We start from the raw sequence: 6,000 nt of genomic DNA on the forward strand, positions 1-6,000 counted from the left end.
TTCCTTCGAATTTGCTACAAAATAGAGTACAGCTCACTACAACAGATGTGTCCATAGAAATTGAGATTTATTCTAAACAACCAATACAGGAACTACTAGCAGACGCTTCCCTGTTTTCTGTTGATCTCAACGACTCTCGTTTGATAGAGGAATTCCATAGAACGACCAGTACCTTCCTGAGGCAAGCGCATTTCCCGCCTGATGCCATAGCTTCAGTTTCCATTCAAACGCCACACAGCCATTTTCAGTACCTACAAATAGGCTTCAACAGCTGCATCTTCGAGCAACGTCTTGCAACAACAACAACCCTCAACTTGGGTGTTCTACTTAACTTCCCGCAGAATTCAAGTGCTCTAATCGATCTTCCCTCGAGCTGCCCGGAGAGTATCGTCCAAAAGCTGCTGCTTCTCGGAGCAGATCCACTCTGTTTGGACGACGAAGATCAAAACGCTTTCCTCCATGGATTCAAACTTCCTCTCTCACATTACAAATTACTATATCGCCACTGTCAGGAACTAAACCAAGTAACTCTTTTCGACGGAACTCACATATTCAACCATCGCTCGAAGAGTGGCTTCAGTGCTCTGCAGTTGACCGTAGGATCCAGTAACTACGAACTAACCGAATTCTTGCTTCAAAACGGAGCGGATCCAACGGTGGCAAACTATAAAGGGCAAGCTGCAGTTCTGGATTTCGCCGTAATGAACCGCACCGTTCGAATCATTCGTCTTCTGCTGGACCATAAGCCCGAACTAATCAACATGCCCGCAGCGGAAGATGGCTCCACGGCACTGGGAACAGCAGTTGAGATGAATCATTATCAGCTTGTGCGCTTCTTGCTCGAGCGTGGCGCCAACCCTACCATTGCCGATCGGAGCGGTAAAACTGCTCTAGCGGTCGCCATTGAGGTAGGCGCTACGGATTTACTAGAGCTTATGTTGATGTACGTAGCAGGAGAGCGAACTGAGATCCTACGGAATCATGGGACTGGATCGTTTTTTAAACGCCTTCCGATTTTTTTACGACGTTTGTTTGAGTGAATTTATTATAGCGGCCCAAATATCGAATCGGATTTTTCTGACGCCAATTGCAAATGATATTCATGTAATATTGCATGCGATAATAAATTAGGCACTAGAAATTGCTTTTCTGTTTATCTACTTCTTTCTATTCAATGGCCTTCGTCATGAATCACAAATCGGATTAGACATGAGTTATCACGTTAAGATCAAATGTTATTTTGTTCCTGATTCCTAACCCTCTACTCAGAGCAATGAGTTTTAACCTAATTTTAGACTCATTTAAGCAATGGACGGACATCTATTTGTGACGATGGGAAGGTTACGCTCTATTCAACTATGGTGAGTGTTTATTTCTCAGCAAGGAGGTTGAGATTTTGTGACCAAATTCAATAAAAGTAATGCACTCGAGCGAGCGAAACAATAACAGCAAAAACTTTAGTGTCGGCTGGGTTGGGAAAGGAAGGTGATTGGTTGTTTAGTTTAATTTAGACTGACACTGAGAGTTTCGTCTGATATTTTGTTTTGTTTTTCGCTCTGATTGATCGGAATATGCGTTTAGTAAGGTTCTACAGGCTTCAATAGTGCAATAGTTAGTGTCACAAAGTCCCAGTTTTCCGCTTTTTGGTAGTCGCACAGCTAATTTTCCAATCGAGTTCTGTAAGAATGAATGAATTCCGTTAAAAACTGACGATTTCGTGACGCTCTCGATGTTTTCGGTTTTTAAATATTTACTTATATGTCGCCGTAAGACGTTATTCTACGTCAAAAACCGTATCAAAACTCAATTCAAAGAAGACTGTAACATAAAAATTCCATGAGAAATACGGCCTTTTCAGTTTTAAGGGTGTATCAAAATGCTACTATGTTTTATGTCCGACGTTTCGGCCTTTGGACTTGGCCTTCTTCAGAGTATACAAAGTTGAATAAAAAACGGTACAACTTTATATCCCCTGAAGGCCAGATCCAAACGCCGAAACGTGGGGTAGAAAACATAGTAGCGTTTTGATACAGCAGCGCCGTATATCTCTTGGGCTAAACAATACCTATATCACAGACAAACAGACGTGCCTCTTCGAAGAAAAATCCTCAAAAATCTTCGTCATTATTCGAAACGTTACACTCATGCGCCACCATGTGAGCTTATTGCCTACTAACTTATTTCAGTAAAACGGATTTTGTCTTTGCTAATGGGTGTGCACTAGGGTGTCCCAAAAAAATCGATGTTAAAAAAGTCAAGAGCTCAGCCCTAAATTGGAAGATAATGTTATTTATAGCAGTTTTGTAGAACATTTCGACTTTCTAAAAAATCGTTTCCAAGTTGCCCAAACGTGATTTAAGAAAAAATGACCTTTTCAAGCTACAGAACCACCCTTTTGCACTTTTATCAAATCTTTTCGATTCCTACATTTTTCCATATATTTTTTTATTCTTGTGGGGCTGTTTTTCACTATTTTGCATGGTTTGGTTCAGCATCGCATTCAATAATTTGACTCACAGAGCCCATTGAACATCGCGAAAAAGTGAATTTTTCTCATAATTTTTAGAAAAAAATCTTTAAAACACATAAAATTTTTTTTTGATCAAGAACTGATTTTTTTTCCTGCTAAGCGGGATTTAAGACGAAAACTTACATGAAAAAAGATCCTTGATATCTTATCGGGGGGCTGAGATATTGGTGTTTATACATGTGAGGGAAAACTATGCATTTTGTCAAAAATGCAACTAAAGCTCAATATCATCATTGCACAGTGTTTTATTTTGCCGTTTGTGCGTATAATTTCCTAATCAGGGATTCTAATGTTGATTATAGCCATAAGGTTTGTTCAGAGAAGTTTCAGTATATTCAAAAATGCATCTTTGAATATAGGATGGGATGATCAATCCACCAATGAGTGAGATAAAAAATTTACTTTTTAATCAGAATAAGATATACACAAGGTGTCTTCGACAAGGTTTTAGGTTATCTTAGAACAAGAAACTTCACCGAGGACATCATGTTTCTATCTCTTACATATTACGTGCAACATTGTGTTTTCCGTTAGAAGGCACTAAAAATCTACACTAAAAATATAAGCGGTGACATGTAGAGTTTTTACATGAAAATGTTTGCTGATGTTCAGGAAAGACATTTGAGAAAAAATAATAGGTGTCTGATAACTTGAGATATTATTCACAAAACAACGTAAAACATGCAAAATTATAACTTTTTGTGCTAAATTTGCCTCTAAATCAAAATTTAAAGCGATAACATATGATTCTTTTTCAATTAAAATGTTTGTTGATGTTCATTAAAGACATTTGAGGAAAAACTATTAGTATCTGATCACTGAAACTTGAGATATTATTCACAAAACTACGTTAAACATGCAAAATCATAACTTTTTGTGCTAAATTTGCCTCTAAATCAAAATTCAAAGCGATGACATATGATTCTTTTTACATTAAAATGTTTGGTAATGTTCAGGAAAGACATTTCAGGAAAAATATTCAGTATCCGATCACTACACCTTGAGATATTATTCACAAAACTGCGTAGAACATGCAAAATTATGACTTTTTATGCCTAATTCGTCTCCAAATCAAAATTCAAAGCGATGACATGTGGTTCTTTTCTCACTAAAATTTTCGTTGATGTATAAGAAAGACAATTGAGAAAAAATAACAGGTATCTGATTACTAAAACTCGAGATATCATTCACAAAACTACGTAAAACATACAAAATTATAACTTTTTAAGCTAAATTTGCCTCTAAATCAAAACCCGAAGCTGTGATCTGTGATTTTTTCTATAATAAAATGTTCGTTAATGTTTAAAAAAGATATTTGAGGGAAAATTAATAGGTATTTGATTATTTAAAATTTAAATATTTTTCACAAAACCACATGAAAAATGACCATGATATTGTCTCACAGCTATCATGTATGCTTTTTTCATTAAAATGTTTGTTTATGTTCAGGAATGACTTTTGAATAAAAATAACACTACGTAAAACATGCAAAATCATGAATATTTGGGCTCAATTTGCCTCTAAATCAAAATTCAAACCTATGATATGTAAATGTTTTTCATTGAAATGTTTGTTAATGTTCAGGAACAACATTTGGGAAATATTGATAGCTATTTTATTGCTAAAAGTTGAGATATTACTTAAAAAACTACGTATGTTTGAAGATAATTTTAATACTCTTTTTTAAATTTATATATATATTATACATATAATGCATGCAAAATTTTGACTTTTTGAGCATAAACTCAATTCGCCTCTAAATAAAAATTCTATGCGATGTCATGTGATTTTTTTTCAATAAATTCGTTGTTGTTCTTTCAACATCTGCAAATATTTTCAAAACCCATGAAAAATCCATGTTTTGATTATATGCGAGTCGAGTAGAAAAAAAATTACATTTCTGATGTTTTCGTAGTTTTGTGAATGGTAACACATTACGCGATTCGATTTACTTTTTCACTTTTACCAAAACTAGATCTTGGGACATTTGGCTGGAGGAAAGGCCGCATTTCGTTGGTTTAAACATCGATTAGGAGGCGACTTATGCATTAATTTTTTTCTAATTTCTACGTAGTTTGGTGGATTAAAGCATTAACTTCTTCTCAGACGTGTTTCTTTAAACACCAACAAACATTTTCGTTATAAAAATTCACATATCATCTTTTTAGATATCATTATAGAGGAGAACCAAGCATGAGTGGTCATGCTCAGTTTTACTGTTTTACTGTAAACGATTGTCGAATATTCGGACATCACCCGAATTTGGTATATTCGGAACTGGGATGACCCCACGCAACTATTTCCAAAATGGCGACTTCTGGTTTCAGGAAAATAACCTGAAGTGGTATTTGGCCAACCATTTCAATACTTCCGAAAGTGGAACTCCGTACGTCATTTTGATATCCGAGATGGCGACTTCCAGTTTCTGTAAAACAGCCCAAAATCACAAAATGCAATCGAATATGAGTATTTCCGTTCGGTGCGTTCTCAGAATATTAAAGAGCTTAAAGTGATGATGGACGTATAAGATATGACATATTTCTGAAGTGAGTTGTGCTAATATTGCAATGAATTATAGAGAATGATTCCTAATTTTGAAAACTTTGATCCCGAGCATCGCCGGGAGCGTTCAACTAATTGTATATATAAATGGAATTCCGTAACGCATGTGATATAGATAATGTTCTCTTCATGTTTAACTCTCCTCTCACTCAATGCGACGGCCTAAAGTGCCATTTGGCCAATAATTTCAACACTTCCGAACGTGGTCATTTTGAAATCCGAGATAGCGACTTCCAGTTGTTGTAAAACAATCAAAAATGACAAAATACAATCCAATATGGGTATTCCCGCTCTGTGCGTTCTTAGAATATCAATATGTTGTCTTTAAAAAGATGATGGAAGTATAAGAATTAAAAAGCGACGTGAGATTTCTAAAGTGAGTTGTGCCAATGCGGCGATGAAATATAGAAAATGATTCTTAATTTCGAAATTTTTGATCCCGAGCATCACCTAGTGATGCAAATAGGAATATCGTGTGATGAATGTTTGAGCAGTGATTAAAGTGTTGAGAAAACAAATTGTTTGATTTATAAAATTTAGGATATATTTCGCTATGTTTACTATATTTTCATTGCTGGGCGATTCCATAAGAGCGGGAAGAAGGGTATTTTGTTTATGTTTTTAATCATTACGTGAAAATTTGGTGTATTTCCGTGCATTCTCCGCAATCGACGGCTTACCGAGATGAATAATGTAATAAATACCCTATACATACATGTTTTGAAGATACAGTTTATTTCGACTATTTTGCAGCTCCCAGTACGAGCGGTTATGCGGCAACACTGAGTGATAGTTGCAATCTTATCGCGAAGTTTCTGGCCACGCGCTTAATAGCGAGGATTTTTCCAATATCGTGCCAGTGTTTTGTTGTTATAGTCACGCGTAAACGCTGTCGCTTATCAAATTGT

Source organism: Wyeomyia smithii, chromosome 1, assembly GCF_029784165.1.
Source record: "Wyeomyia smithii strain HCP4-BCI-WySm-NY-G18 chromosome 1, ASM2978416v1, whole genome shotgun sequence".
Classification (NCBI taxonomy): Eukaryota; Metazoa; Arthropoda; class Insecta; order Diptera; family Culicidae; genus Wyeomyia; species Wyeomyia smithii.